This window comes from Momordica charantia, assembly GCF_013281855.1.
Source record: "Momordica charantia cultivar OHB3-1 chromosome 8 unlocalized genomic scaffold, Mcharantia_2.0 BLBB01000008.1, whole genome shotgun sequence".
Taxonomy (NCBI): Eukaryota; Viridiplantae; Streptophyta; class Magnoliopsida; order Cucurbitales; family Cucurbitaceae; genus Momordica; species Momordica charantia.
The window spans coordinates 16,526,479-16,534,601 of NW_028275166.1; the positions used below are offsets into that span (position 1 = coordinate 16,526,479).

At 41.4% G+C, this 8,123-nt stretch overlaps 1 non-coding gene across 1 annotated transcript; it reads right to left on the reverse strand.

The window, feature by feature from the left end:
• Window positions 1-562: 562 nt before the first annotated feature.
• LOC148209644 (small nucleolar RNA R71) lies at window positions 563-669 on the reverse strand. The gene has a single exon (XR_015793311.1). It is a non-coding gene; the product is annotated as a small nucleolar RNA R71 (small nucleolar RNA).
• Window positions 670-8,123: the final 7,454 nt, after the last annotated feature.

An 8,123-nucleotide genomic window follows, 5' to 3' on the forward strand; every position in this document is an offset into this window, starting at 1 on the left:
ACTTCGAAAACAACTAGAAAAGCAAAAAGAGAGAGAAGGTGAAATCAGTCCTGAAAGTGAGGTAGAGAGTACGAGCACATCAATGGCAGATATTCCACCTCGTGATCCGGTTGATCCACCTGCTGTTAACGGTAATATGAGGGATCATGCAAGAAATGATGAATTCAACCATATCCAGATGGCGGACAACAGAGACGTGGCAATGCGAGAATATGCCGCCACGGCTTTTCAGAACTTTGATTCAGGGATAGTCAACCCTATTCCAGCCCACGCAAACTTTGAGCTTAAACCAATGATGTTCCAAATGTTGCAGACAATTGGACATTTTGGAGGGCAGGAACATGAGGATCCACATGATCATCTGAAATCATTCATTCAAATTGCAAATGCATTTCGATTACCTGGTATAACAGACGATGCTCTGAGACTAACACTTTTTCCATTTTCTTTGAAGGACCAAGCTAGAGCATGGCTCAATGCATTTCCACCGGGATCCATCACCACATGGGGGTCGTTAGTGGATAAGTTCTTAACAAAATGCTTCCCACTTACTCGCCACGCTGATATCAGAGAAGATATCATCTCCTTTAGACAGTATGATCGTGAACCTGTTCACGAGGCGTGGGAGAGATTTAAAGAACTAATCAGGAAATGTCCGAACCATGGCTTGCCGGCATGCATCCAGATAGAACATTTCTTTAGAGGCTTAGATCATCCTACTAAGATGATGCTAAACAATGCTGCCAACGGAGCCTTTACAAAGAAGACATTCAACGAGATAGTTGACATCCTAAATGACTTAGCTTCACATAACGAACTGTGGTGTTCGCAAAGATCTAGGGCAGCACCAAAGAAGCAAGATCCAGCTGGAGTTTTGGCTCTGGACATTGCGACCTCGATGCAAAAAGAGATGGTTACAATGAACCAGAGGCTAAAAGAGATGGCATTGGGAATAAAAAATCCATTAGCCACGCCGATACAACCTGTGCAGTCGGATTATTGCACTCCTGCCCCTGTTTGCCAAGTCAACGATCTCATTTGTTCATTTTGCAGTGAAAACCATATTTATGATAATTGTCCACATAACCCTGCTTCCGTTTTTTATGTAGGACATGGGAACAATAGGAACTTTAACCCATATTCGAACACCTACAACCCAGGTTGGAGGCACCACCCTAATTTCTCATGGGGAGGACAAGGAGGTTCGAGCGGTTTTAATCAAGGGCAGAGCCAACAGAACAAGCAGCCCTATGTTCCACCTACACAGCAATACATCCCACCACCGCAACAGCAGTACAATCAGAGAACACAGACTCCACCAGTTCAAAATAACAACTCAAATCTTGAGAATATGATGAAGGAGTACATGGCCCGAACCGACGCAGTGATACAATCCCAAGCGGCATCAATGAGGAATTTCGAGACCCAATTGGGACAGCTCGCCAATGAATTGAAGAATAGACCACAAGGTTCTTTTCCAGGCCATACTGAATTACCAAAACGAGAAGGGAAAGAACAGTGCAAAGCTGTCACCCTCAGGAGTGGACTGGCATATGATGGACCAACAATGCCAACAACAGATGTACAGATTCCGTCCACTGAACCAATTGTAAAGATACCAGAAAATCCAACAACACCAGAAAAAGAGAATATTAGAAAAGGTAATGAGGACACCCCGAGTGTTCCTCCACAGGTACAGCCTTCTTTTACCCCTACTCCCCCGTTTCCACAAAGATTAGTTAAGAAAAATAATGATTCCCAGTTTAGAAAATTTTTAGATATTTTAAAACAACAGCATATAAATATACCATTAGTAGATGCTCTAGAACAGATGCCAAATTATGCTAAGTTTTTGAAAGATATAGTTTCTAGGAAGAAAAAAATAGGAGAGCATGAACTGGTAGCCATGACAAAATGTAGTAGTGAAGCTGTAGGCAGCCCGCTACCCATGAAATGTAATGATCCTGGCAGTTTTACCATTCCATGTTCCATAGGAGGAAAAAACTTAGGTAGGGCATTATGTGATCTAGGCGCTAGCATTAATCTTATGCCATTATCAGTTTTCAAATCTTTAGGCATAGGAGAAGCTAGACCTACTACGGTTACCCTCCAACTAGCAGATAGATCTATCATAAGACCTGAGGGAAAGATAGAAGATGTTTTAGTCCAGGTGGACAAATTCATTTTCCCTGCGGACTTTATCATTCTAGATTGCGAGGCAGACTTAGACGTTCCCATTATTTTGGGAAGACCATTTCTAGCCACTGGGGATACAGTTTTTAATGTGAGGAAGGGAGAAATTACAATGAGGGTAAATAATGAAGATGTTAAATTTAATGTTCTAGATGCCATGAAATTACCAGGAGACTTTGAAGAGTGCTCTGCTATAAATAGCTTGAATCCTATTATGTTTGATGTGTTTTATGACTTATTAGTTACAGAGATTGAAGAAGAGCTTGATAAGATAGCAGAAGGACCAGAAAATGTGGCTAATCCTATTGAAAAAATACAAAAAGAAGAATGCAAGTCGTTACTTCCGTCCATAGTGGAACCACCCACGTTGGAGCAGAAGCCATTGCCGTCGCATTTGAAATATGCGTATCTAGGGGATAACGACACTTTACCAGTTATTATAGCTTCCAATTTATCACCTACTAATGAATATTCTTTATTGCAGATTTTGGAGAAGCACAAAAAGGCCATTGGATGGACGATAGCAGATATCCGAGGGATAAGCCCAGCCTTTTGCATGCACAAAATTCTATTGGAAGAAGATGCTAAGAACTCTATTGAGAGTCAAAGGCGGTTGAACCCGAAGATGAAAGAGGTTGTAAGGAAAGAAATTCTTAAATGGCTTGACGCCGGTGTTATATACCCAATATCCGACAGCAGCTGGGTAAGCCCAGTACAGTGTGTACCAAAGAAAGGGGGTATAACCGTGGTGGCCAACGAGGAGAATGAGCTCATCTCAACCAGAACTGTGAGCGGGTGGAGAGTTTGCATTGATTATCGCAAACTCAACAAGGTAACAAAGAAAGACCATTTTCCTCTCCCGTTTATTGACCAGATGCTCGACCGTCTGGCAGGTAAGGATTTCTATTGTTTTTTAGATGGATATTCGGGTTATAATCAAATTACTATTGCTCCAGAAGACCAGGAGAAGACAACATTTACGTGTCCGTATGGTACGTTCGCTTTTAGGCGAATGCCCTTTGGACTATGCAATGCACCCGCGACTTTTCAGAGGTGTATGATGGCCATCTTCTCTGACATGGTAGAAAATATTCTAGAAGTTTTTATGGATGACTTTTCTGTTTTTGGAAATTCTTTTGACGCTTGTTTAGTTAATTTGGAGAGAGTATTGGAGAGATGTGAACAAACAAACCTAGTCCTAAATTGGGAGAAGTGTCATTTCATGGTACAAGAGGGTATTGTTTTGGGTCACAAAATTTCCAAGCAAGGAATAGAGGTAGACCACGCTAAGATAGACATCATTTCAAAGCTACCTCCTCCTACAAATGTCAAAGGGATTAGAAGTTTTTTAGGGCATGGGGGATTTTACCGCCGCTTTATAAAAGACTTTGCTAAAATTTCTAAACCCTTGTGTCAATTGTTAGAACATGATAGACCATTTGTTTTTGATGATGACTGTTTAAAATCATTTGAAATGTTGAAAGTTGCTCTAAGTTCAGCTCCTATAATTATCGAACCTAATTGGGATTTACCTTTTGAGCTCATGTGTGATGCCAGTGATTATGCAATAGGAGCTATGTTAGGACAACGTAAAAACAAGATCTTGCATCCTGTGTATTATGCTAGTAAGACTCTGACCGGTGCACAACTCAATTACACTACTACTGAAAAGGAACTGTTAGCAGTTGTGTTCGCCTTTGATAAGTTTAGGTCTTACTTGATAGGCACAAAAGTCATTGTTTTTACTGACCATTCTGCTTTAAAATATTTATTTGCTAAAAAAGATGCTAAACCACGTTTGATACGGTGGATTTTGTTACTTCAAGAGTTTGATATTGAAGTTAGGGACAGGAAGGGTACTGAAAACCAAGTTGCTGATCACCTGTCTAGATTGGAATCCCCGCTCTGTGATGATGGAACTGTTATACATGAACAGTTTATTGACGAGCAACTCTTGCGAGTTGATTCAGTTCCGTGGTATGCCGATATAGCAAATTATTTGGTAAGTCGAATAGTTCCTTATGAGTTCAACAAGCAACAGGTAAAGAAATTTCTAAATGAAGTTCGATGTTATCGTTGGGATGAGCCTTTTTTATATAAGCTAGGACCTGACAATATCTTACGCAGGTGTGTCGCAGAAGAAGAGCACGAGGCGATATTAGACGCTTGTCATATGTCTCCATATGGAGGACATTTTGCAGGACACAAAACCGCAGCCAAAGTTTTGCAAAGTGGGTTCTTTTGGCCCACTCTGTTCAAAGATGCACATAAGTTTGCCCAGGTTTGTGACAAATGCCAACGAACAGGTAATATATCTAAACGCCACGAAATGCCTCAAACCCCGATCCTGGAGATTGAAATATTTGATGTGTGGGGTATAGATTTTATGGGTCCATTTCCATCTTCTAATGGTAAGCTTTATATATTGTTAGCAGTAGATTATGTTTCGAAATGGATAGAAGCCATTGCAACTGCTACCAATGATTCCAAAGTTGTCATTCGTTTTCTGCAAAAGCACATTTTTACGCGTTATGGAACCCCGCGTTGTCTGATAAGCGATGGGGGGGCTCATTTTGTGAATAGGTCTATGCAAAAGTTGCTGACTAAATACAATGTGCGTCATAGGGTTGCAACAGCATATCATCCTCAGTCGAATGGGTTAGCCGAAATATCTAATAGGGAGATAAAAACATTTTAGAAAAAACTGTAAATCTTAACCGTAGGGATTGGTCTTTTAAGCTTGATGATTCACTTTGGGCATATAGGACAGCATTTAAGACTCCCCTCGGCATGTCCCCCTATAGGCTAGTTTTTGGAAAAGCATGTCATTTGCCTCTTGAGCTAGAATATAAAGCATTTTGGGCTACTAAGAAATTAAATTTTGATTTGTTGGCTGCAGGTGAAGCGAGGAAGTTACAATTGTTGGAATTAGAAGAACACAGGCACTTTTCTTATAAGAATGCTAAGTTGTTTAAGGAAAAAACTAAACAGTGGCATGATAGGCGTCTTCGGCCGAACAATCTTCAAGAAGGTGATCTGGTTCTGTTATTCAACTCTAGGTTGAAACTTTTCCCTGGAAAACTTAAGTCTAGATGGTCTGGTCCCTTTCAAATTTTTAAAGTCTACCCATATGGGGCAGTGGATCTAGTTGACTCTAAAGGAAATATTTTTAAAGTAAATGGGCAGAGACTTAAGCCGTATTTTGGAGAACCAGTGGATAGAGGAAAAACCTCTATTCAACTTTCAGGTCAATAAATGTTTGCGAAAAATGTTTTTCCTTCTTATCCGTTTGGAAAGAACAAAAGTAAAGGAAGGAAATTTTTGTATCTTACATTCTTTTTGTCTAATTATAAAAAGTTTTGCTTATTAAGAATGTTTTTGGAAAACGTTGAAAAACAAAAAGAAAGAATGAAAAAAAAAAAAAAAAAAAAACATTGAAAAAAATTTTACGCAGGCGCCTGGCGCCTGCCCTGTTTTCCAGCAGTTCGAATTTCGTTTTCCTTCACGGTTTGGGTTTTAATTTTCGATAGCATGGGCTTTATTTTGGGTCAAACATTAATCCTCTATGATTTAGCTTTAATAACTTCTCTTCAAACTCAAATTTTGTTTCCCTAATCCTATTTTGTATTCAAATTTGTTTTCTTTTCCTTTTAGGTTTAGGAAACTTAGTTGAACTTAAATGTCAATCCCTTTCCATTTAGGATTTAGTTTGGGGAAAGCTTTAAATAGACCCATTGCCTAAGCTTTACAACTCCACCAAAACCCACACAACTCTCTTCTTCCCCTTGTTTTTTTCGGCAAAAACCCACTCCCTTCATCACCCTTGTTTTCGATTTTCAGCCACCACCAAAGAGAAGAAGAAATTTCCAGCATTTGCTTACATCTATGGCTTCCTCTTCTCAACATACTTCACTTCCTACCTCTTCCACTCAAGCTCCAAATGCCACAAGCATTCCTTTTCCACCATTGGAGAACTTCCAACACCACATGGGTTCAGATTCTAGGCTAGCTGCTGTTAGGGGAGGAAACCCGCTTCAAACATTTGAATGTCCTCCATCCCAAGCTCCTACACAACATCCTATAATGAGCCCACATGGTTATGTTAATTTTCAGCAACTACCCACCTTTAATATACCTCAAAACAGTGAGTTTAGGGCTGAAAATCCTCAACAACTTCCTCCAATGATCAATCCGGGTATGTACCAACCGTTTATGTTTAACCCGGTTCCTTCCTATCATTTTCCCTTGTCTCAAATGCAAATTCCAGCTAGTGTTCATCCTTATGGAATGCCAAACCCATCTACTCTATTTCCTAGCCTTCCACCTTATTATGGAATGGGTCATTGGGTACCTCCACATAATTATGGGATGATTTCACCTAGAGTTTCCCCACCACCTCAACTTCCATTCCTAGAAAGAGGACCTCAAGCACCCCAATTGAACCCTAACATATCGAGTACTTTCAACATGGGACAACTAAAACCCTTAGAGCCTCCTAGGATGCCAACCCCAACCAATATGCCAATGGATGCAGGAGATGAGCATGGAGGAGAGCAAGAGAAGAGCCACAGCCATAGGCTAGAGCCCGGGGTTTCGATAGGGCAAAAGAGGAAGGGCAAGGAGGTGATGATAGACCCAGAAATTGAGGAAGATGGGAGTAGTAAGCGTCTGACGCCTAAGGATTCATCTATGGAGAACAGGGACGAGGAGCAGTTTTATTCATCTCCATTGATTATTACACCGGAAGATGGTAATGATGATTTTCTACTGGTTTCACGAGGACATTGTTCAAATATGCCAGAAACAGAGGATACCGAGAACGAAGTGGTGAGAACAGATACTCAGGAACCTTCCCCATTGGATACACCTACAGAAGGAGCATTTTGTAGTCACCAAGAGTTGCCTACTGGGGCAACTGGATCTACTCCAGTGGCAACGGATGAGTATGTCACACCGATGGCCACTCTACCAGGGGTAAGGGATGCTCACACTATTCCTTCTAATACAGTTAACCCGCTTGGGTGTGATACAGGTAGATCCAAGGTTGGGGAGAATAGTACTCAAGAACCTACCAGCGAAGAAGATCCTGAGGACACGCAGACGATAAGGGAAATGTTTCAATACAAGAGGCGGGAGAAAAAGAGTTCAAAACGACGTGCAGTTCAGGCTAAGAAGCCAACAGTGCCCGTGAATGAACCTAAAACGAGAGCTGCGAAAGCTAAAGCAGCTGAAGCTAAGAAGAAGGTAGTGGCACCTGGGCCAGTTGATACAATTGAACTAGACTTGTCTGAGGGAGAGGAGGTCGAGACGAAATGGAACGCAGCAAATTTAGCCACTCGAACTTCATTAATGAAATCCCGTAAGATTATGACAGAATTGGGATTCGATCTCACTCTAGGAGATGTGCCTGTTGATTGGAGGGAGACCGCCAGAGACAAAGAATGGAGACCACTCATTCAGCCCATACAATGTGAGGCTTTGGAGTTAGTCAGAGAATTCTATGCTGCAGTCCATCCCCAGTCACATATAGCCATAGTGCGCGGGAAGGAAATACGGTTTGATGCCACTCAGATCAACTACACCTTCAACATTGAGAATATCAGAGATGCTGTGGGCAATAAGATGTTAGTGACTCCGACTCTGGAACAGCTTGATGAGGCTCTAGAATGTGTTGGGAAGCCCTCTGCCACTTGGGATTTGACTACTCATGGCAAGGTACGACTAAAACCCGAGGATGTTTCCCTAGCTGCTGCAGGATGGTTATACATAGTCAAAAACAGAATTCTGCCAACGGAGCATGATGAGCATGTCACTCAGGATAGGGCATTGCTGGTTTATGCCATGCTAAAGGGCATAGATGTGAATTATGGAGAATTGATCAATACTAGTATCCATGAGTGTGCCCACCGGACACGTGGTAAGCTTTATCA